General features: G+C 38.2%; 1 protein-coding gene across 2 annotated transcripts in view; it reads right to left on the reverse strand.

The window, feature by feature from the left end:
* The window catches only part of LOC146005263 (LIM domain only protein 3-like), a 223,790-nt gene that overhangs the window by 142,684 nt on the left and 55,729 nt on the right, over positions 1–25,377 (reverse strand). For both annotated transcript variants that reach the window (XM_083144368.1, XM_083144377.1), the window contains exon 2: positions 1,629–1,669. The gene's annotated coding sequence lies outside the window, so the exon portion shown is untranslated. The remainder of the gene's footprint in view (positions 1–1,628; positions 1,670–25,377) is intronic.

The following is a 25,377-nucleotide window of genomic DNA, read 5'->3' on the forward strand; positions in this document are numbered from 1 at the left end:
TACAGTGCGAGGCAATCCCTGGAAAAGGCCACTTAGCCTGCATTAGTTACTATTGGCGGGCTCCTATTGACTACAGGATAAAACTCATTCGGTCTAAAAGCATTTGAGTGCCTTTTTCTTCTTCCTCCACGTTTTTTTTACCCCCTTCCCTCGGTCCCTCCCCGCCCCCGAGTCAAAATGAATACATCTCTGCTAATGTAACAGTAAAAGCTTCGAGTGGTTTTTCTATGAAGAGCGCGAGGAGTAAGCATCTTCGCCTTTTGAGACATTTAATCCAAGTGATGCGCAGAAGCCTAGCAGATCTACTCTCAACTTCCCCTCTCCTATCCAAAGCAAACCCCCTTTTTCTCTCCCCTCACAACACACAACCCATGTTAGTTCCGCACGTCACCGCTCGAGGGCGTCACAGGACGCGAGCCAACACTAAGTCACTTGAAGTTCGCAGTGTTGCCAGTGTCGGACGAATTGTTGGCGCGAGTAATCCCTCCTGTTCCGAAACGAACGAGATCTCTGTGACACTGACGGCGCTGGCTTTAGAATGTTGTCGCCGAGGCAAAATCGGTATTAACTTCAACACGCATTAAAATCAGCAGAATAACACAAATTTGCCTATGTAAATCTCGGAAAGCCCTTAGAAAATATATGAAACATTAGTGGCCGCGGTGGCTCAGTCGGTAACGCGTCTGACTACCATGCTAAAGGTCCCGGGTTCGATCCCCGGCCGGTTCAAATCCGGGAACTTTTCTAACGATGGAAGTGGTCCCGGCGCCCACCCAGCGTCGAATAACATGGGTACCTGGGGAAAACCCGGGGGGTAAAGGCGGTCAGGGGCGTGATGCTGATCACATCACCCCCACTCACGACCGGATCAAGAAAGTGTGGGACGTTACCTCCTATACGCCTTCATGGCGTGGTGCTATGCACAGGGGAGCACTTTATATATATATATATATCATTTTATGAAAAAATTAAATTGATGAAAATTTTGCAAAAGATATATCAACTTCCGGCAGTTTCCAGTGGATTTTGGTGGGTTTAAAAAATTTCTACTGACTTTTCTGAGAGTTTTTATGCGTATAAATATCGTTTGTGACGCAATTGCTATCTATTTCGAGGTCTTTTCTTCGAAGTTCGACAGCCTTTCTCTTTCTGTGTTGACTTTAGTTGAATCGTATATATTTTAATTGTTACGCTATATATCCCACTCGCAGCATATATACATAACATAAGAGAGCTTGGAAAGGCAAAGAAACACAAACTTGTTTATCAGCGGGAATCCTGACCAGAACTCCTTGATTACAAGGCAGTAGTATTTTCATTTTATTTATTTACTTACGCCACTTTTGAATTTTCTCGATAAATCGCTGCGTCGAGGAGGAAGTTTGAAATAATAAAACCCATGAGGATAAGGAATTCAAATACGATAAAATGTTCAACAGTTACGCAGGCTTCGCACATAGGACCTATTTATTAGTATTTATGGAACGTAACAAATTTATAGCTTGATTATAGAACTATTAAAATATAAACTTCACAGTACCATGAAAATTACTTGTAAAATGACCCTTGTAATGGGAAAAAACCCTGCGGATACGTATAGAACATAAACGTAAAACTTGTAGACTTACCTAAGGATGTATATCTTGGAAAGTTCCTCAGAATATGAGATCTGTAATCAAGAGAACACATGACAGTAAATAAATCACAGAAATTATATCTGTAGTTGACACAATGAACATTAATTGCCAAAATGAACATTCACACATATTGCTGGGCAAATTGAAGTAGGAATCCAAAAACTAGTTCGAACAAGCAAAATTATATCTTACGAAAATATGTGCTCATGAGTTCCTGGAAATCACATATTGTTGTTGCACCATGAAGATATTTTTTTAAGGAAACCACCATTCTAACTGTTGTAGGTCTAGAGATATCTATAACTAATATGATATGGATTGTCCACTATTACGAAATGACCAATTGGACGAAGTCATAAGAGTCACGTGTTACACTTCCTCTGGTCGAAAAAAGAAACTGTATCTCTATTGTAGTAGTTTTGAGGTGCTGACAATTGTAACGGACACAACTGGTAAATACAAGTATTATTTTTTCTTCCATGGAGCGTCCAAAAAATTGGGCTGGAGGACGCTATTGCAACGTATGGGAAAGGGTCACAACGTAGGCCATCTTTTCAACTGACAGCTGGAAAACAATGAATCAGCGATCTGTTCAGCTGTATTCGGTTGACATCGTTTACTCTCGTGTCTCAAGGAGACTAACGCTATTACTCATGGGGAAAACAAATGAGTGTCGGATATAACGGATGTTGCCAAATATACTGTAAGCGCATAGTTCGATAGTTCAAAGTTCGATACCCTTGAAGGCACAAAGTGGTTCGGATTCCAATTAAAATGTAAGTCATTTGAGCTATCTGTGCACAAAGTGGGCTTAAAAATAAACTCCATTCTAGTCTCGATATAGATATATAGTGCATACACACTAACTTTAGTCCACTTTGTGCAAAGATAGGCTAATGGTGACTGGACCTACAGTTTAAAAGTGGATTCCGAACAACTGTGCAATGTGTTTCCACGGGGTATCCAGCCCGGGAGCCCTTGATTACAAGACTACGACGTTACCAGTACTCCATCGGTGAGTCCTAATAGATTTCTTCTGTTTGACGCCTCGTTTCGACGCTACGAACTCTCGAAAAGTGGAACTTCATCCAGAATATATGCAACTTCGAAGCACAGGCTTACAATTACCAGTAAGAATTGACTTTGTAATTACGATAAACAAGATATATGACTTACAAGATTATGTAAGTAATAAGATACATTTCCGCTTGGTATGTCTGAAGTATACGCACAATATAGTAGGTCTGATTTAAGTAAATTTTCCAATACGTATCACACCAAAGACTCGAACGAGATAGAGTCTTGCAATATACATCTCTGTCTCGTTCCAATTTTACAATCTGTCTCGTTCTTGATCTCGTTTCTGGAAGTTTCTAATGGTCTGGTCCCGTTGTCTCGATTTCCACAAGGCCGCCTCGTCATCGTTAGCATCCCTATCCAACCACAATTTCGAAATACATGTCGAGCATTTGTATGTATAAGCAGCCGAGGAAACGCATTTGCCTAAAACTGAATTTCCACCAACCTACGTCGGGAAGACACCTACCGCATAAAGAGGAGGAAGAGTTAAGAAGGCCAACAAGGAGATAGGGATGGTGGGAGGGGGGGGGGTACGGGGTTGTTTCTGCTCTATTCTCCAAGTGAAAATTTTGTTTCCAAAGCAGTCATACATTAGTAAACGGATGTAATTAGAGAACGCTCAAGACCAAGAGAGGGGCGGAAGGGGGAAATGGAACTGGTGCTTTCGGAGGGGAGGCGGCGCGAATCTCGTTACTGATTTATCACGTGCAAGGGGCGTAAGCGACTGTGAGGCCTAAGCCGCTCATTATAACTGCTTCATTTTTTCCTCCCTCCCCTCCCCCTCCTCCCTCCCAGAGTTACTTCTCGATATAAAGCTGAAAGTTTCATTGGGAGCTTAATTGGCTGATAGAACTAACAGGCAGTGCTGCACACGCTACGCAATCATCCACGACGCTATCGGACGGCCGCTTAATGAAGCTGGGTCGCCCACTTACTGACACTTGATTGCATGCAGGCCGTCAACTAATGCTTTTCTTTCTGTCTCTTCCTTTACGAATACGACTCTCCCGTCTGTAATTAAAAGCATGTTTCTCTCTCTCTCTCCCGCTCTCCCTCCCTCTCTTTTTCCAGGACGGCTTCTGTCATTCCGGGGCAGCTGCAAGGAGAGAAGGTCGTGGGATGGGAGTTCCGGTTCATCTCGCGAACCGTTCCCTGGAATCGTTCGTTTGGTTCATGGACCTCGATCCTGTGTTGAGAGAACAAAACAAACATTCGTTTGTACGGTTCGTATTTTACTACAGCCTCAGTGGAGTACTCAATATGTTCGTTAAGGTCATGACTCCTCCTCCCTTTTTGATCCAACAGTCCTTTAAAAAAAGAACAACAAATGCTGGAAAAGATGAGGATGGACTGACTACCATCATACTCTCTCCTTTCAAAAACCTTGGGCACTCCATTGTACAGCCTCATACGTTGGAAGAACACTTAGGCGAGAGGCGAACTCTAAAAATAATTACCTCAGAAAACTTCGGTCGTTGCAGGAAAATCAACTCTGTTGAATTCATTTGGGACTGGGTTACAGAAATACGATTATACGCACTTACTTGTCTTAAAAAGAGCTGAAAGAGATTGATAGAGTATCCTACTTACAGACGTATTGAGGGTTCGAATTTACAAGGGAGAGAAGGTGCCGTAGATCCAGCTACAGAGTTAAATCTTCATCCCTACCAGGGATGATTTTAACCCCCTACCCTCCACCTTACCAACACATGACGTGATCTTGAGTTCGACTCGCTGGGTGAATGATTTCAAGTGAGAATACTTCCCTACACCTCTAATAAATAGGTATCTGGCGAAATCATGGGGGTTAAAGATACTGTCATTGTGAATGTCCGCATCACCCTCTACACCTTCATGGCATGTTACATGTTGAGAAACAGAGAATCGAAGAGAAATGAATATAGCTATCCAGACTAATATAAACACTTATGAATAAAGTGATCTAGTAAGCTAACATTGAAATGAAATGAAGAATATGGTTGTAGATCCAGACCAATATCAGCAAAGTCATCTTGGAAGGGAGCATTCACGTGAAGTGCAATTCTGGGTACAGTTCATATCAGTATAATCATTTAAGTAATCAACTTGCACCTCATGCAGCGAATTACATACCAGAACAAAAACGTAAGGATGTGACAAGCTCTAACGTACAACCAGGATTTTCTTTCCACCTTCAGTCCAAAACAACCTAGCAAAGGATAACTTCCTATGGAACCTTGCGCAAGTGAGTAAAACATATATTATAACGGCCTCTTCTCCATTCAAAGAATACCCTGCTGTCCCTAACTGACAGTCCGGCTCCCTCCGGCGTAGATCCGTATCCCTCGGGATCCTCCAACATCTGCCCCTGTCAACCGGAGAACAATACTCCAGGGCGAGTTAATGAGTGTTCTGTTACATCTGCTTAATGGATGACTGACTTGTATATGTATGGGCGTGGCGCATTTATCTCTATTATTACAACTTGCTAACGCACCAAAAAGGATGAGGAAAGTAAGGAAAAAACAGCTGCGTGTATAATGTGTGTGCATAATTTCGTAAATTACAGGCAATTTCGCAAATATGTCGCTCTGCGTTCAGCTCTTTTGCGAGTCAACGCATTGTTGCACAGAGAATAATCCTGATTGGCACGCTCGGCTGTGGAATAAATAATAATTGTAAACTTTATTTTCAGATTTTAAACTTTCTAGTTGTTTGTGACAAGTCCCAATTTAAAAAATAGAAACTGTAAGGTGAACATGGAACGGTGTGAAAAACTGCAATGTTTTTTAGAATTTTTCCTGACGCTCTTCACATAACGAGAGTAAGAGGAAATAGAAAAAGGTAAAGTATGGGAATAAAGGAGTAGAACAGTGGCGATGTCGTAAAAATGAGTGAAGAGAACATATTCTGTGGAGGAAGAGTCACCTTTAACATACACTAAATACCATACAAAATTGCACACTAAGACAAAATTAGCATTTATTTATCTACACCGTAAAAAATGTTAAAAACCACCCAAACAACGGTTCCAGGAGGTCTACATTACATTTTGGTCAACGTTTAACTTCAGTAGTGTTAAAAAAATACAGATAAATGATTGTAATCAGCAGCATTTTAACACCACTGGGATTGAATCTTCGCCAAAATGTGATGTGGACTCACTGGGGCCACTTTTGTGTCGCTTTACCACCAATGTTTTTTCATTGCAGTATGTTTTGCTGCTGGGGGGCTGAGAGAAACATGCTTTTAATTACAGACGGGAGAGTCTTCGCTGCAGTAGATACTGTTAACCTATGCTAGCCAGTGCAGGAACTGGGAGTACACTACCCCTCATAGATTTCTCTCATGTGCAAAGAACAGCAGTTGGAAGGATTTCATTTTCCAGTGATGACATTGTCTCCAAAGTGTACAATTCACGCCATAACTCGTTTAGACCACCTTGTAAATCAGAATTCACACCGAAGTGAATGAGCCAGTCAGCAGCAGAGTTTCACACCGTAGCTGCATGACAGACCGCCCAAGCCTGCGTTCGATTGATGAAATCCTCAAGTGACACTTCGTCTCTTCGGTGTGAATTCTCCCTTATGCTTTAAAAAGTAATTGGCATAGATGTTTTACGGCATTTTTCGCCTCCCTATTTGACCATCACCGGCATGTTGAAAATTAAAGTATAAAAATGTAAGGTAAATTTTATACTGTACTTTGACAAGCTTCTGTATCAGTCAAGTCAGATGTTTATGGCCTCTCAAATAAAACTATTGTTATTATTATCGCTTCTCAAAATACTGACCAGAATTCAACCAGGATGGTTCTGCTACATATGCAGCAGATTATAAGAATTTATCATTTTCACGCACCTATAGTCGTTACTAGCTTCCATTAGTACACTTTCAAACTCGTATACAACTGACGTGTTACCACTGTACGCAAGTTTGATAATTACAGGTGCCTGGCAACCCTGAAATGCATTTGAGGTCCTCTCAAAATGCGAGGGAATTTTAGCGCTTCCTCGCGGCCGTAACCCGAAATTATCACAACCCCTCTCGGGGCGATTTTATCTTTACGATTATAATTATACACGGCTTCCATTCCGACTGGAGCTTATCTGTTGATTATCTGGTGAAATCGGAGGAAACAAGAGAAGATCGAAAGCGCGCAATTCCGTGCTGCTCAACGACAACATAACGAGTGTGCCACCAGTGTTACCAATTGCCGAATTATTTTGCGTTCTGCGCCGGCAGCCAAATTCAATGAGTTGATTGGTCCATGGTTTAAAGAGCATCTGGTGTGTGATTTTCTTTTGTAACGATTGCCCCGTAACGAGTATTTCATCTGTATCTTTTTGATAACGGATATTTAATTGTGCAGTAACCCAGTAAGCTATTCGTAACCACTGAAATGCGTGGTAGTTCCCACATTCCTGGGTAATATCAGAAACCACAGTAGTAAGAAGATGAAAATTGAGGTAAGGCGAAGTTGGATGAACCCCAGAGTCGGGCAATGCAGAGAAATTGATGGAAAAATTATCACTTAAGATCACCCAGTTTAGTTAGAGGCTCTATCGACTGGACCATCGCGGTTCGTCCATAATTCAAATTGACTCCACCTTCCCTACAAATGGCTATGAGAAGCACATTTGTGTCTTTATATAATTTATTACTGTGAATATCAAATCAAATAATAATGAAGTAATATCCCTCTACATATCCCTCTAAGTGAAGTGTGCTTTCTTAGTAATATATAATTTAAATGTAGGCCTCTCATGTTACTTCTTACGTCGCATACTTCTTTTTCTTGCCACTACCACACTATAATGAGAACGTGTCTGTCATGTAACTCTCCTATCACCAACAATGGTATATTATTCACTCTTCGATGTAATATTTATTATTGTAATTAATATTGTATTAATATGTGTTGGAAATATATGAAAATAGACTAAGGCAATATCATCAAGGCAAATAAATTTTCTGTCTGGATTTGAAATAAATAACGGACCTACTTTTAGTTTTTCCTCTGTTAATAAAGATATTTCTACCCTACCATGTCTGTCTGCCTAGGTCAAATATGTCGGAAAATGTACAAGAACCAGAAAGGTTGTAATGTTAATTGTTGCTTGACTGTCACGATCTCCTGGATTCATTTACGTGTCCGGAAAGTATTGTTGCGAACGGGAAATACATGGAATAACAGATCCGAAAGGATATGAATGGGGATATGGGCTTAGCGTCGAGTTGCATGAAGAAGATACCATACCAGGTAGACTGATTTCTGTTAGAGGATAAGCAAGGTGACTATAAATCAGGTGGAGTCTATATTGATATACTCAAGCGTCAACAATCGATATCACATGTCATCCCAACATTAACAATGAATTTGAATGAACTTTATGCACAGATAGGCTAATCTGGACTGGACCTACAGTTTAAAATGAGATTGAAACCACTATGTGCCCCTTGTACGGGACCCCATGAGTCCAATGCCACGACGTTACCACTTCGCCATCGGAAAGGCCCAACAGTAACAATGAAATCCAATAGAGATCACATAAGAAGTCTTGGAAATATTTGTCCAGGACAATATTTAATGCTGTCCACGAGAGTTAATCGGAATCCAATCTTTCTCTGTGCTACACTGTTAGAACTTACCATAAAATTTACAATACTCAACCTTTAAAATGTAACAGCCAACCTGTTAATTTACAAAAAACGGGACGAAAACGTTTTTTTGAAATTTAAATTTGCATATTTTATCATGAAGATGGAAGATAATTAAAATTTACAGTTGCATTCAGCATTAAAAAACCGAATCAATAAAATGACATACATTAAGGTAACTATGCAATGAGCGTTAATACTTCAAAAACGGTCGATTTCTTAAGGTAGTTGTATGACAGCGGAAATTAGTCTTAGACCAGTCAACTCTAGTCAAGAATCAATGTCCAGTGTATGTCTCTTTCTAAACCTGCAGGTTTATGTGAAAAATACCCATGAAGATTATTGGCCTCGCTCACTTCGAGAAAAAAACTGCCTCCAACTCGCCTAACAACGAAGCAATGAGACGACGATGTAGAAGCAGTGGGGTGTATTCTTACATCGAGATCATGATATACGCTGCACGAGTGCGTAACCTTGCCCAACGCACTCTCAATAATTAAAAACGTGAGTCAGCACTCCTGACACGAAAAAAAAAAAATAGCGGACAGGCAATAATAAAGAATAATAGACCCGAAAGGATCCGAAAGAGGGGTGGTAACGACACGGCGTCGCGTTGCAACCTGGACACTTTTCAATTTGCCTAATTGGCAACACTACTCGCATTGCAGGCTCTCCAATCAACCGCAGCGAGTAATTAGCAATAGTCCAAGATTAATTAAGGGAATGATTTAAGGAGCGCTTCGGAACAGGGCGGTACGTCATTGCGCCTCTAATTGGATAAATCGGAACTAATTAACGAAACAGACGCTGTTCGAACTCCGGGTGATATCAGATTGACCCCGTGTTCCTAGGAGGAAGCGCATTATGGGAAAAAGGCCAGACGGCGGTGCAGGACATGGAAATGATTTTTTTTCTGGCAGTCCTCCATGATTTTCTGACAATTTTATGCTTTTCATTAATGGCTGTCCTGGATCGTGGTTAATGCCGCCCCTCCCAAAAAAAAGTTCGACGAGGATCATATTAAAATCAACTGTACGCTCAAATACTATTTGGAATTGGACATATGTCTTCGTTACGAAGCCGCAACTTTAATTGATAAGTAAGTACAGAAAATAGTGTTCACGGATATCTTGAAGGTATAGGTTCTCGAAATACAACTTGCGGTAGTTAATAAAGAGACAGATAAATAATTAATAAATTACATGTATTCCAATTTCAGGAACAAATTGATAATTAAAATTATGAATAGCCTATGCGTAAGAATTTTTGACCGACATACTGCTAATGTAGCATTCAATTAAAAAAAAAAAAACAATCGGTAGTGCATCGATCCTAGACGTCTGAAGAATCAGAAATATACAGGGCGTTCCATTACATCGTCATCAAATTTCACAGCGTGTAGAAGACATCAAGGTGAACAACCTTTCTTCATAACATATTGAGGCCTCGTTTTTTTATTTTCGGCAAGTCTCTGAAAACCAACATTTTCCATCAATGTATGTGACCACAGCACAGTATCACGGTTGTCACCGACATACTCGTATATATTTTTCGGTCTGGCCTATAGTATATTAGTAAGGTAGGGTGCCCTGTAGCTAGGAGCACAATCGGCGCCAGTATTCCAGGATTGGGAAAAGGCAAACAGAGACATTTGTGAAAATTTTGAGATCAAGACTATTTATGGTCCAGTGTAATGAAGAAGTTTCGGTTTCGTGATGAGGTAAGTTCTTGCAATATCATTGTAAGCAGTCATTTACGCCCAGTATGAGTGTAGGTTTTATATTCGCTGCATGTCATTGGCGTAGGTACGTTGTCAATGTAGAAGGATGTGTGTGTTGTGTTCCGTCAGGGTCACTTGTTGAAAAGGTAGGAACCGCCATGTAAGTTTGAGGGTTGTTCTTAATTTCGTCCCCCGTCATGTTCCTAATTTCGTCCACGGGATCCGCTGCACGAATGTTTCATATGGTTCCACGAAACATGCTCCGGCGCAAAAAGAAACTGTGTAATTTTTTGTGATACTTGCTGGAAAGGCTAAAGGATAATCTTGCAAACAAATAAAAAAAATAAGTTTTTATTTTTATTTTCAAGTAAACATAATATTGTTTCTGAGTTGTGCTAAATTGATGTTTTCAGTGCACCACATTCGACTACTTATGTTCATTATGTTCACTTTTATAATGACCTTTTGTAAGTAACATGAATACCTTAGTAAATCATTATTACCCTCCTTTTTCCGACCTTGTTTAGGGGGACTGAATTAGGCACCCTTTTTTTTCGCGATACGTGAGTACTTTTAACATTAATCATTTTTGATACTAACAGTTGATTGTACAGGCACTTTGGCTTGGTTTCTAGGTAAAGAGATAGTTGACGAAGGTAACATAAAAGTTTGGAGCTCTTACTCATTTGATATGGTCTGCAGGTACGCAAAAGTGACTAGGGGATGATATTTGGGCCCCCTACCTTATAATATATTTAGTATATTACGAACAGACTAGGTAATCAATGAGTACAGTAACCACAGTTTTAAGTGTCAATATCTCAACAGAAATCATACGATTTATTTAAGGGCCTCCCCGATGGCGTAGTGGTAGCGTTGTCGCCTTGTAATCAGAGGTTCCGAGTCCAATACCCGGTGGACGCACATAGTGGTTCGGATCCCACTTTAAACTGTAGGTCCAGTCCCGATTAGCCTTACAGTGCATAAAGTGGACCTAAAACACGAACTTAATCGATAAATCAATCAATTAAAAACTATTTATTTAATAAAAAACATCACATAGGATACACATATTGCCTCTTTTTCTTACCGTTCTGTGTTCAGGTGGTTAATAACTGTCATCGACAGTTCCAGCCACTGTGTGGCGCAACAATATTAACACATGAATTCTTCCTTTCTTAATATTCCTATAATTCTGCTGACTGAATTCAACTGTTCACAAAGTTAATAATGAAAGCAGATCTATTAGATGAACTTCGTACTTCGACCAAAATTCAGTTCAAATTGAAGTTTCCTGGACATAAATATTCTTGTTGGGTCACCTTTTATATCATCTACTTACTTACTTCAAGTAAGTACAGAATATGTGGACGCATATGTTAGTTACGAGAGAAATAATGAAAGAAATTACATGCATTTCAATTTCGAAATCTGTAAGGGATTTCATGTTTCACACGAGAGAGAGGCTGCAGTATTTATTAGCTTTCAATAGAATAATTTTCTATTCAGAGTTTATTTATTTGTAAATGTGTACTACAATATGACAGAGATATTGTATATTCTTTCTTTATTATAATATCCAGTTTCCTCTGGAGCCATCCACATACTGTGCAAAGGACAAGTGAAGGAATCGCCTTAGGAAGCTCTGTTATCAAGCAATTTCAACAACCACAAATGATTCATTAATGTCAAAGGGAAATTAATTTAGAACGCCTTCTAAATGATCCTTCCAGAAGAATTGTCGATGTGATGAGAAAGCATTTCAAACATGCCCAGCTCTGGTAAGGTTTTGACTGGAAAAGATATCAGAAATGTTTACTCCATTGCATAAAGTCCGCCCAAGAAAGAAATTATCGTCTTGTTACACATCCCCTGATTGTGCATCCATAACAAAATGATACCTCTTGAGTGGGGTGTAGCTTGCAGTGACAATGGATGCAAAGCAGGCGCAAAACAGTGCTACGTTGCCATATTTTTATCACTTAACAGACGGTTCAGACGGTTATAAGTCACACCTGACATGTCAGTTGAATATTGTATGTAATCAACAAGAGAGGTATTCATTCTGACATATAATTTGAATATAATTATCTGCGCTCTTGCATAGTGACACTGACAGATTTGTCTTATAAAAAGATATGCATACTTAGAAATCTATTTTATATGGCGTGTGTGTATAAATAATGACAACACTGTGAAAACCAATTTACAGGGGTGTCGGAGCAGTAATATGATTTTATGGCATCCTAGCGAGTGGAAATAAAAACTTGCAGATACAGACAAGCAGTGGTTATTCAGGAAAAGGAAGCCCGACAAACGCATTCTTGTACGAAATGTATTTCTCTTTAGCAATTATTATTATTATTATTATTAAAGAACGCCAAAAAAAAAACTTTTAATGGGTGACAATGAGCGAGTGTGAATAGTGATACAAATTCAACATGCATGGGAAAGTTGAAGTTTCTCAAACTATTGTTTTATTACGTGAAGGAATGTACTGTAAACATTGGCCATAGCGATAGTAGTTAATTGTTTTGATGTTTGCTGTTTAAAATAAGTATATATATTTATATGAATCATCGCCATGCAAAATACATAAGTTAGTGAAGTTTATGAGAGTAGTTTGAGATTTAATCACTTATTCCTATGAAACAATGTAGATGTATATTACATCAGTTTTTCCATAGTTTCAAAAGAATATTGAAAGATGAAATCGTGCAAATTGATATAATGCAATGACCCACAAGCTCAACTGATATTTCTAATATGCTGCACTTAAATGAGAATTTATGAATGATTGAAACGTGGTGGACAGAAAAATGATCAGTTAGTATATTGTACGGGTATTTATTTAACTATCACACTATTGTTAACAGCGAAGAATGAAGTGATATAATGCAAAAGTGGTATACATTGACTTGCAGATATACTTACGGAACTCTATCGAATACCTTACTCCTTTTCTGTTGCTTTTGTAGAGTATATAAGGCAAGTAACTCAGATCTAATTATGAGCCATGGATTAATAAACAAGAGTAAGCCATTCTGGTGAAGGATTTTATTTTCCGAATCTGTTCAACGACCAAGGCCTACACATTAAGAACAAAACAATAAGCATTGCAATTGGTGATAAGCGGTGACACAGTCTTGAAGTCTTAACACCGACACTTCATTGGTAAGATCGATGTCAGAAGAACGCAGCACGGATTTCCTCCAGTTTCCTCTGCGTGGGGACCTGAAGCGGAGCCTGCAAAGCCAATAGATCAGTTACAACCCGTGCACAATAGCCCTCATTAGAGCCCATTATTCTATTGCTTGCATCGCAATGCGTGCTGTAGAATCGCAATGGCGAGTTTATTCCTTCAGTGTTTGTGCAAACGGCAAAGCGTTATTGCCTTGCTGAAGTATGTGCAGCACGCCGTACATCACCAATGCAGACAATGCAACGGCTCTAAAAGCTTCATTAAGCCCGGTTGTAAAGCATTGGTAATGAATTGTTGACAGTGGCGATGACACAACACCGCGCAGCTATTGTTCGGTTCGGCTTCCAAGGATTTGTTTCCGTAATATCGAACTCCTTCGGCACACTGTGAAGTTGAAGTCGAAGGGAAGGACGCTCCCCAAAACTTCGTTGGGGTTAACCTTACTGCTAGTTTGGAATCCTAAGAATTCAAATAGTGTTTCCTGTACGGAAAGTAGATTCCGTGTAGGACAACCACTTTCACTCCCTCTGTCATTTTTTAGCTGGTTGTCGGTCGTTTCTACATGGTGAGCTTTATCAATCTGTCCCTTTTCATTACAGATATATTGGTTGGTGATAAACCATGCTGTCGAAATGATAGATGTGATCATCAGCAACATATTGACGTTCTCATTCTGTATGGCCAAGGGTTGCTGATTAGCGTTTGTTCACAAACTCTACACTCGAGGACTTTTTCGCAGTTGTGCCTTACTAACAGTCAAAACATAAGTATAAGTAAAGCACACTGCTAATAAGACTTTATAATTTTTACAAACTAATTCACAACCAATGAATAGAAATTACTGTATAGAAAAATAGCAATTTACTGTTTTGTTTTTGCAACAACCCTTGGGGTATTAGTGTGTCACACGGACTGTTTGCCTTGGTGAAGGTGAGAGAGGAAATTCTATGCATATGCTGCTATTGGCTTCCGTTGAAGAGAAACGTAGATGGTATTTTCTTCAATGAGGCATTTGAATGATTTAAGGCAAGTTCCTTATAACACCCTCAATATTTTAAGAAAGACGCTTGCCCTTTAATTTGAGAACAAGATGATGCAAAAAGAAACGCCTGTAGCGAGATTGGTAAAAATTGTACCTATGGAAGGAAATGAAGAAAAGTCTCAAGTTCTTCTCTATGTATGCATAGGTAACCGTCGCTAGTACCCCTGTGTGTTCAAACAGGAGAAAGTGTTTTACTTGATGGAATTCGAACAGGGGCTGTAGTGACAGTGCATAGACATTTAGAGAGGAATGTCTTCAAGGGTGCCCTGCATGGACGCTTCCGTAAAGTAGTTGGAATCCACTCCAGACTGTTTATGTTCTTTGATATCAGAGGATATGCTAGAGATATGCCTGAGTAGTACAGACCAACCGTCATAACACATGACGTTGGATCAACAGTGCCCACATTGGACACTTGTAAATCTTGAAGAGCTCTTCTGTCAACTTGTATCATGTCCATTGTGGTATGTCAGTTCAGGTATGAATAAATATGAATAACCTGTGAACCGTCTTTTTATTTTATTTTTTTTAAAATATAATAACCTCGTATGGCATGACCAATAGTGGATTTTTTTCTAACCAGGAGGATCAAGCAAGGAATTATTTCCCAAAATTGTCCCCTGCTCTTAACCAGAGCTTGAATTTGAAATTCTGTAGTTTCTTCGATGAACTTGTACCGGTCTTATCGCAATTAATACAATGTATCGTTGTTGTAATGAAATTAAAAAACGAAATATGACATTTTAGTCTGACATTTACTTGGGGCCATGGCCATCCCTGCTCCCCTTCCGGACGCCTTTGGTTGCAGTTCTCTCTATTTTTTTTCCCTTAACAGCCCGCGTATCTTACTCTCGGGGAAAAAGAGGCGTAAAAAAGTCGTGTACGTCACCGGGAGAGAAAAAGAGCGCTAATCTTAAAGAATCGAGAGGTGCTGGGAACAAATTCGCGCGGATGGCACCCCTGCGGGGGACAAAAATGGCCGCTCCCGTTGCCAATTCGCTCTCCCAAAAGACACGTTCATCCGCCGTACTCTGGCTGAAATATGTATGCCAGTCCTCAACCTGGCAGTGCAGAGAGTCGAACAACCTTCGCCGTTTCTTGTTCCCAACGATAAAGAGACCTGAAGCGCTCCCTCGTCGAGACAAAATGGCTTTGTGATGCTCTCCCGGACAGATTGACGACAGGAAACCTGTGATGCTTTACTGGCGAATCCCATAACGCGCAAACGAACGATTGTTTTTGCCGGTAACCGTACAATATAGCGTCATTCATGAGTCCCACCCCTGTCCCGTGCTATCTATCGGGGTTACGCATGAAGAGAGTTGAAGTATTCTTTTCGGAATTGGGTTTTGCATGTCCTGTTATTGTACACTTTGCCTAAATGGCGTCCTTAAGGGGTCCCGGTGGATTGAGAGCTGTAAAAACATATGGATATTATATACCCATATATTGTTTTATGTGTATTTCCCTCTTTACGTGAATATAGGTGCGGCAAAGTCCCTGAATAAATAAAAATAACCGTTCCATCGGTTCAGAGGCTCAAACATTTTTATTGTTTACGAGGCGTGGTCCGCACAAGACATATAACACCCTAAAACTATATCAGCACACTTCAGTGCTGTGTTGGATGTAACGGTCCAACCATCATAAGAATCCAATGCTTGCAAATATCCTTTAAAAATTCATTCCTTAGTCCAAGCATTTCTTGTTTATCATGTAAACAATATAAACAGGGCTAAAAATTTTCATATCACAAGTAATGTTTAGCCTGCCCTTTCATTTGATCATTATTTCATTATGTCATATCTTGGAACGGATGTGGTTGTTTTAAATGTGTGCGTGAGTGTGCGAATATTGAATGTTTGAATGAATGAATTAATTAAAATTATTAGGTGCTTCGGCACATAAGGCCACTTTGTACCCCTTCAATATAGGCGGGGAAATAGCCCATTATCTAAAATTCATACCTAAGAGTTAAGAAAGGGGTGTAAAAAGCCCTTTGTTTTAAAGAATGTATGCACATTTTACGACTAATTTTCTAATGAAATTTCATTTCAATGCACGTACATCTGGCTTGCACCGAATACATTTTTCTTTCTTTAGGCACCTGGCAAATCATTAGGGTGCAAGAGGCATGTGTAGTCGCCTCGATGGCCTAGAGCGTTGAATGATCGACTCAACATCTTGCTACAGACATTTCCACGTTCCAGTCGCAGCGATGTATGTTTCTACTTTTTAAAAATGATAATACATCCCATTCGTCGCGAATTGAGAAAAGGGGCAGAAAAGCGACGAAATTGAAGAAAATTACAAAACGTATATAGCTCCTTCTTTGCTTGCCGATCTATTCCATGTAATAATTCCGTTTTTTCTCCTTTCTTGTAGGACATCTGCATATAAATATGTACCTCTTGATATGCAGTGCAAGTGCTTAATGTTCTGATTTTGTGTTTGGTGGCGATCAATCATAACTGGATTCACGTCTCCGAAAGCAATGTAGGACGACATAAATTTCATTATAATGCCAATTTCCATTTTGGGAACTGTTATATTCCGGGAAGGGAACATAAACCTGTGCCGTGAATATAGCTAGCTATATGTATTATTATTATTATTATTATTATTATTATTATTATTATTATTATTATTTCCCGTAACAATACTGGAGTTACTGGAAACCAGTAAACGCCCTGGCTCAACCCTTAAAATACTATTGATTCAGTTAGAAATTACTACATATAATCCTCACCATACTCGTTTTATAAAATGTATAAGTTAGTAAATAAATATTATGATTAACTACAAATATCACTACATTATAGTTAATAATAAATTAATACCATTTGTAGCCTTATAGCTTGGTATTAGGTTTCTCCACTTAAGATATTTATTTATTTATTTATTATTATTATTATAAATATTATTATTAAATATCTAACTCATATTATTCTACCTCTATAAGAAACATTTAATTGAATAAACATACCCCTAACACCACTTATTTTCCAAAACTCAATACTCACTTAAAACCACCATACTGCAAAATTAATTTCTAATCACATTTCCTCAAATATGTTTCAATAAACACTTCTAAAACAAAAATTGTATAAATACTGACGTTGCACAACCACAATAATCAAAAGGTATACCACATCAAGGTAAACATAAGGGTCTGTTTTGGCTTCCAGAACTAGCTCTGTACATGAAAACCTGTATCTTTTCATTAATGTCCATATGCATTTGTAACAATGTCTACACGTATTTGTTACATAATGTCTGTACATTTGTATGAAATAAATATAACATAAAAAATGGGAAAACCACTAAAAATCAGAGTTTATTTAAAAGCACCAGGACAAAAGAGTGCATACCCCCGAATGTATGCGGGTGGAGGAGATTTCTTCGGGGGGTTTCCCCCTTTAATTATTGTTATATTCCGGGATACCAAGAGGTTGAGTTTTGAGCTTCGTATCTTCTCCAAAATTATGTATTTTTTTTAAGAAAGTGGCTTTCTTCTGTGCTTCAAGGAGAACATTTTCCACATTATCATAATTCCAATGCTATTCCTTTCGTAACTACAAACAAATCTAAAAGACAACTTAACACCAAATGAAAATTTTGCCATGATCTCTTAACACATAGTTATTTGTCTCTTGAGAACTACTCGTAGTTTTACGAATGATACCTTAAACGCGTATTCATGTACATAAAGTTAAGTAAAACGTTTGAGATGGTATAGATTTTGCACGTCTGTTACATAAATATCAGCCTTTTTGAATTTATAACTCGAATTATTAATGTCTAAACCAGTGGTTCTCAAACTGTAGTACGCGTACTCCCAGGGGTACATGACCGACTTGAAGGGGGCACGCGATCAGCTCGGAAGAGAAATGTCGAGAATACCCACACGACAACATTTTTGCTGCGCTTGTGTAGAGCAGACTTCATAGCTTTAACACTCAACAGGGTAATAAGGCTGATTTTGTCACCCAAACTCTCATCTTTTTTTCACATGTATTGAAATAAAGTACTCGCTCGAAATCTATAATAGACTAAATTTGGAGCCGAATCTCCGCTTGATTGAAAGTTTCAAGTGTACAACCAGACATCAAGAAACTGTGTCAGGCTATGCAGGCACATCCATCTCACTAGAAACTCTGAAAATTTACAATAAAAATTCCAAAATTATGCTTGACTGTTTGCAAACTTATTTTTCTTCTTTACTCTTTTTTCAAAACCTCTGCAAAAAATACATGAAAATCAAAATCTCTTATATACTTCTTAGCATACATGTGTTTCACATTTTAATTTTTGTAACTAATCATAAATATTGTAAACGTAGGAACACCCAATAAAATAACAAACGAATAGGATTCTAATGTTTATTTGTTTACCATCTTTCCACATACAGCAAGAATGCAATTTTGCTCTATTGTAGATACACGCCTCCAACATATTAAAAACCAATCAGCCCCCCCCCCAAATCCCCAAACTTCACTATTAGGAGGAAACTTATGGTGGGGGTACATTAGACGTTTAGTTACGACTAAAGGGTACAATGAGAAAAAAGTTTGAGAACGGCTGGTCTAAACCACTCCAAATTTTTCCTTCGCACGCCCATGGCTTGATAAGTTAATTTAAATAGTAGATATGTATTTAAGAGTAAAGAAGTGCTCATTGATCTCAGTCACTTAGACACACTGAAAACGCTTTAGTACTACCAGTCAGACCCATTAAGACAGTTTTCGTTTAAGTGGCATTACATCATTAATCAGATATTGACATTCGACATAGCCTCAGAATTTTTGTACGTTAATGGTATTCATGGAATTAATGCTACCTAATATCCAACAGTCAGAATTACTTAAAATGACATGTTCACTGTCTGTGGACTATTGAAAAATAATGTTTTGCGGTTGACGGAAATGTTGTTGTACCTTGCTGAAGCACAATAACGAAAGTGATTGAAGTGCTGGTAAGAAAGTCGTGTGTAGAAAGGGAGGATGTAAAAGTTGAAAAACAATGCATGTATGGAAAAGTACATAGTCGTATGAAAATTCATTAACTTGGTATTGTTTTACTACAAAAAGAAGTGAAAAGTTTTTAAGAATTGACAGTGCATAACCCTACACGTATCAAAGTATCCTGGCTAAACCTAACCTAACGTTTAATAAATAAAACCTGTCTTATACCTAACCTACCAGCAGTTAATCAAACGTGTCAAAGAACTGACCATGCATTAAACACCACAGGCTAGCGTACAGAATACAGAATATTTAGCAACACCATGAAATATGTGAATATTCAACCGTAAGTAGTGTAATCATTTCATTATTAAACCTTCGTTATTAACTAATTGAGACTTTACACAAGGGGAAGAAAGTAATGTCTCCTATGTTCCCACTTTTGCTTTTTATATAGTGAGGATAAACCTTAAATTGCTCATAAACTTAAAGAAATATAGTTACATTTATTTTAGAAGACTTTTATCTAGATTTCGAAATAAATCCAGACAATTAACAGGGTAAGACTCTACTTTACGTCCTTTTCCTAAGCAATACATGTCATATATCGTTGGAAAGCTTATTGTGTAAGGAATTCAACAACGTAAATCCCAAAGCGAGGAAAAATTACCTGGAGGAGAAAATCGATAAAAACCGATGTTGTCCAGATATGCGTAATTGAACGTACTGAGGAAATTTTTCGATGATGAAGCACATATTTAGGGGTGAAATGAGTGCTAATGGAACCTAAACTAACAGGCCTAACCTAATCTCGTAGGCATACCTCATCCCCGTGAATGGTTCGTGGGGCTATCGTGAATGGTTCGTGGGGCTATCGTGAAGCCGGCTGTCTGCAAGCACAGTTTTGAACGATGCACTAAATTATTAATGGGGATAAACGTATTTTACACTATCTACAAGTTTTTGGAACCTGTTCTTTTTCATGCACATACACACGCACAACGCACCGAGAACGCAAAGAAGCAATCACTACGCAGAACGCAAACGAGAAACGCACACACACAAAGACGAGCCTGCAGTGTTGTTCCTAACCTAACCTAACCAAAAGGCAATAAGGACGTAAAGTAGAGTCTAGCCATTAACAGCGAAGAAAGGTGATATAATTATGTTGCAAATAAAGCTACCCTATTCTAGAATTCATTTTTTATGAAAAAAAGAAGAGTACATAATGTTGACTCTTTCTCAATACCATTAATGCAAGACATTTTTCAAATACACTTACAAAAAAAAATAGTACTTTATGTTCAGGAAAATAGTTATTTAGAGTCTGTGGCATTTGCTAGTTGTCCTTTTTATTGATGTCCTTGCATTGCAACTTCAGCTCGTTATGCTGGTACAATAGAGTATTATATTCAATTGTGAGAGATTCAGCCTGGTTCTTCAACTTCTCCTTTTCCGATCTTTCAAGCTTCAAAATCGCTAAGTACTTTCGAATAGTTATCCTGCAATTGGCGCAGTTCCGCACCGCGGGCATCCTTCTTGGTGCACTTGGAGAGTTGCTAGACTGGAAATCAGGATCGCAATTCGTCGTATGACAAGGATCAGAAACAGAGCGCATCCGGAAATGTAAAAATTCCTCTGTGCTCTGAACAACCTCATGGCTATGTTGAGTTCTTTGTCAATACTGTGATGGGCTGAGGCTTCTGTAGTCGATTTCTGCGAGTATTTGCTCATTTCTCGCACCGAGTCGGCGAAGAACAAGACCAATGTGGCAACCAGGATAGAGAGAAATAGCGATTCATTCCTGGAGAAATATTGCAGATAAGAAGATCTGAATAGCCTTTGCCAACTTTGTGGTGAGGCGAATGGCAGTACGAGAAGAAGCACAACGAATATCTCGGTATACAAAAACGCACCTATAAGAGTCCACTGCACACTCATGCTAGGGAACTAATTTGCAAATATCTTTCTGATAAATAAGCCGTAAGTCATCTCAGTTCAAAATGCACAAGGATTATTTATTATGGTAAGGATTTCTAATATCTTGGAAAGTGATTTCGTTGACTGCCACGTTTACGTCATCAATACCCGATGCTCCACCAGAATCACGGCAAACTTTTGTATTATCTTCTCGTCTCGTTTCTATCACGAGCCTTGAAGGCTGTATACACACTTCACAATAATCAAAAGCTGTTTTGTAGGGATGGAATAGAACAGTGTCCGTTTTGAATTGTTGAATGAGGGTGTACACAAGATTAACATGAATTGTTTACTGTTACGAACACAGAATATTCATTAATAAGAATGTGAGAATTTTCCGCTAGATGTGATATGGTATTGATTAAAATGACACTTTCTACTTAAAACAGAATTACACGCCTGTTTTCCGCTGGTATTGTCTTCTTAGACTTTATATAGTAATTGACACTATGTATCAATGTAAACTACATGGACAGTAGTCAACCGACATACGGCACAACGCTGATATAGAGCACCGAATCTGTAAACATTTTTCTTTATTTTATATATTTGAACAGTGTAACTATTTTATAATGTACGCTTGTATCATAATGATGTACAGCCACAAGGGGAAAAAATGATGACACAGTTTAGTACGGCAGGAAATACACCCAAGTAAGTGAAATCTACATTCTTAAAATACTAATATACATTTTGATTCCACACAATTGAATTTGTAATATAATACTGCATATATCTGTCAAATGATATGATATATAATTATTCTGATTTACAATTTTCTTGTTTTGTAGAATAGCCTTCCTGAATTGTATAATTCAGTCTAGAATGCTGCGCTGTTTAAACAGATACGTAACACATTATTGCCTTTATGTTCAGGAAAGTAGTTACTTAGACTCTGTGGCATTTGTTAGTCGTCTTTTTTATTGCTGTCCTTGCGTTGCAACTTCAGCTCGTTATGCTGGTTCAATAGAGTATTATATTCAATTGTGAGAGATTCAGCGTGGTTCTTCAGCTTCTCATTTTCCGATCTTTCAGCATCCAAATTGCCAAGTACCTTCGAATATTTTTTGTTTGCCGATCTATTTCATGAAATAATTCTGTTTTTTCTCCTTTCTTGTAGAACATCTGCATATAAATATGTACCTTTTGATATGCTGTGCACGTGCTTAATGTTCTGATTTTGTTTTTGGTGGCCATCAATCATAACTGAATTTACGTCTCCGAAAGCAATGTAGGACGACATAAATTCCGTTATAATGTCAATTTCCATTTTGGGAGCTGTTATATTCCGGGATACCAAGGGGGCAAGTTTTGAGTTTCGTATCTTCTCCAAAATCATGTAAATTTTTTTTTTTAAAAAAAGTAGCATTCTTCTGTGCATCAGTGATAACATTTTCCACATCTTCATAATTTCAATGCTACTCCTTGCGTAACTACAAACAAGTCTAAAAACCCACTTTAATGTCAAATGAAACTTTTGCCATGTTCTCTTAACGCATAGCTATTTGTCTCTTGGAAACAAGTTTTACGTATGATAATTTAAACGCGTATTCATGTGCATAAAGTTAAGTAAAACGTTTAAGATGGTACAGATTTTGCACGTCTATTACATAAATATCACTCTTTTTGAATTTATAACTGGAATTATTAATGTGAAAACAACTCCCGAGTTTTCCTTCTCACGCCCATGGCTCGATCAATTAATTTGAATAATTGATATATATTTAAAAGGGAAAAAAAGTGCTGATTGATCTCAGTCACTTAGACACACTGAAAACGCTTTAGTACTACCAGTCAGACCCATTAAGACAGTTTTCGTTTAAGTGGCATTACATCGTTAATCAGATAATGACATCGACATGGCTCAGAATTTTTGTACGTTAATGGTATTCATGGAATTAATGCTACCTAATATCCAACAGTCAGAATTACTTAAAATGACATGTTCACTGTCTGTGGACTATTGAAGAATAATGTTTTTGCGGTTGACGGAAATGTTGTTGTACCTTGCTGAAGCACAATAAGGAAAGTGAGTGAAGTGCTGGTAAGAAAGTCGTGTGTAGAAAGAGAAGAGGTGAAAGTTGAAAAAAAAATGCATGTATGGAAAAGTATATAGCCTTCTGAAAATTCATTAACTTGGTATTGTTTTACTACAAAAAGAAGTGAAAGGTTTTAAGAATGGGCAGTGGATAACCCTACATGTATCAAGTATCCTGGCTAAACCCAGGTGGGCTGGGGGGGGGGGCTGAAGCCCTCAAAGCAGGTCTCAGCCCACCTGTAGCCCCTAGATTTTTGTAGTACGGTTTTTTTTGTACATTTCCCATTATATAACTTCTCTTTTTGGAAGTACAGTGTTCAAATACATTATCTAGTAGTTCAGTTAGATTTCAAGGTTACTTTATTACGATGTTTATGGATAACAGTGGCCACTGATCATTTGACACTAAGTAATTCGGTCGCCAAACTTACTACGGAATCTGTTGCCTATCTGGTAGGTGCCGGCCCCGTGGCGGAGTGGTTAGCACATCGTGCTACGACACCAGGGGTCCCTGATTCGAATACCAGCCTGCACATGGATCTTTGTGATCTTTTGATCCATTCATCGCTCATCCCAATCTTCGCAAATTAGCCAAAAGTGGCACAAAAAGCGAAGTAAAATAATGCAAACCAATCAATCAATCAGTGACTGTGAGGTTGTTCTTTAATTGTTGACATATACAGCTAAATGTGTACAAATTATTAGCCTCTATAAATCGTATCACTATTTCGGAATAAATCTAAGAGGTGTGACAAATGAATTTTTATAAGTAGGAAGACGTTCAAAATCTAAAGAAGCGTTATGTTTCTTTTCTGTTTGTTAGTTTCTCATTCTAGTGCTGACAATTGCGATGTTCTCCCATTAGTTTCATCGTTATATTTATTCTTATCGCTGCAAATATTCGAGAGGGAGAAACACGACGTTAAGGAATCAAATAGTTTCCAAAGTACCAATTCTTAAGTGCTAAGAATTTGAAAGATTAAAATCGGGCTTCCAGCCCCGATAGTTTGGCGATAAAACTGCTGCCTTGCTATCAAGGAGTTCCGGGTTCGATCCCCGGTGGAGGTAACATTTCACTAGAAGCTGTAGCTTTCGTCCCGATTATTCTCTGTGCATATGGTGGACCTTAATACAAATCCATCAACTAATAATTTCAATACAGCGCAAAAGTCAGCACGTTTGTGAAATTTTATTTCTCGCAGTCCTAGTACTACATGTTAATTAATTATCATTTATGAGATTAGAAAATAATTTCTCCAGTGCCGTCATAGTGACCAAATTTGATTCTGTGCAGGAGAATCAATCTTTGAATCAAATACGAAACTATTAATCCAATTCTGATCAGTATTTAAAAATTATATATTCTGAAATAAAATTATAATATTCAGCAGTTATTTTCTCTAATCAAAATGCTCAGTGCAAGAGCTGCAAATATATTAATTGATTTTATGTCAATGTATTTGTTTCCTAGTGGAAGTGAATTTGTAGTGAAAATATTTCTGTTAATTGAGAGTGGCACCTCCTAAGTGGACGATAGTTCTCGCATCCTCTTCGTTTTTAGCTCTAAGTTCTGAATTCCAGTTGTTGAGCAAAATTATTTAAGATATATTTTATGTAATAGAAAATGGTATCATTAAAATACTTTCTATTCAGGATGGTGGTGTATATTTCATGCCTACTCTAATAAGTTTTGCTCTTTATAATTAAGTTAGTGTCGCTTTTCTGAAGCACGAAAAGCTACAATCTTTCGTCGCTCCCTACGTTTAAAGTTATGGCACACTGTAAGGCATAAAGGAACTTAAAATAAAGACCCTACAGCAGCTACTTGGAATGGTTGAAAAATTCAAAATTGCCTTTTATAAGCTTTATGTTATTGAAATATGTTTTCTCCTACCAACGGCTGTTTGCAGCAAATCAAATGTTATGTTCGTAATCGAATTGGTAACGATAGGTTGAGTGCTCTGCCTGTTCTGTCCTTAAAGAGCTTGCAAAGGATTTGGATTTAAACAAGGTTATAACTGTTCATAAAACAGACGTGTCTTTATCGTGTTTTTTTGCTGTGGTTCATTTTCTCA

This window comes from Lepisma saccharinum, chromosome 1 (assembly GCF_977018435.1).
Source record: "Lepisma saccharinum chromosome 1, izLepSacc3.1, whole genome shotgun sequence".
NCBI classification, from domain to species: domain Eukaryota; kingdom Metazoa; phylum Arthropoda; class Insecta; order Zygentoma; family Lepismatidae; genus Lepisma; species Lepisma saccharinum.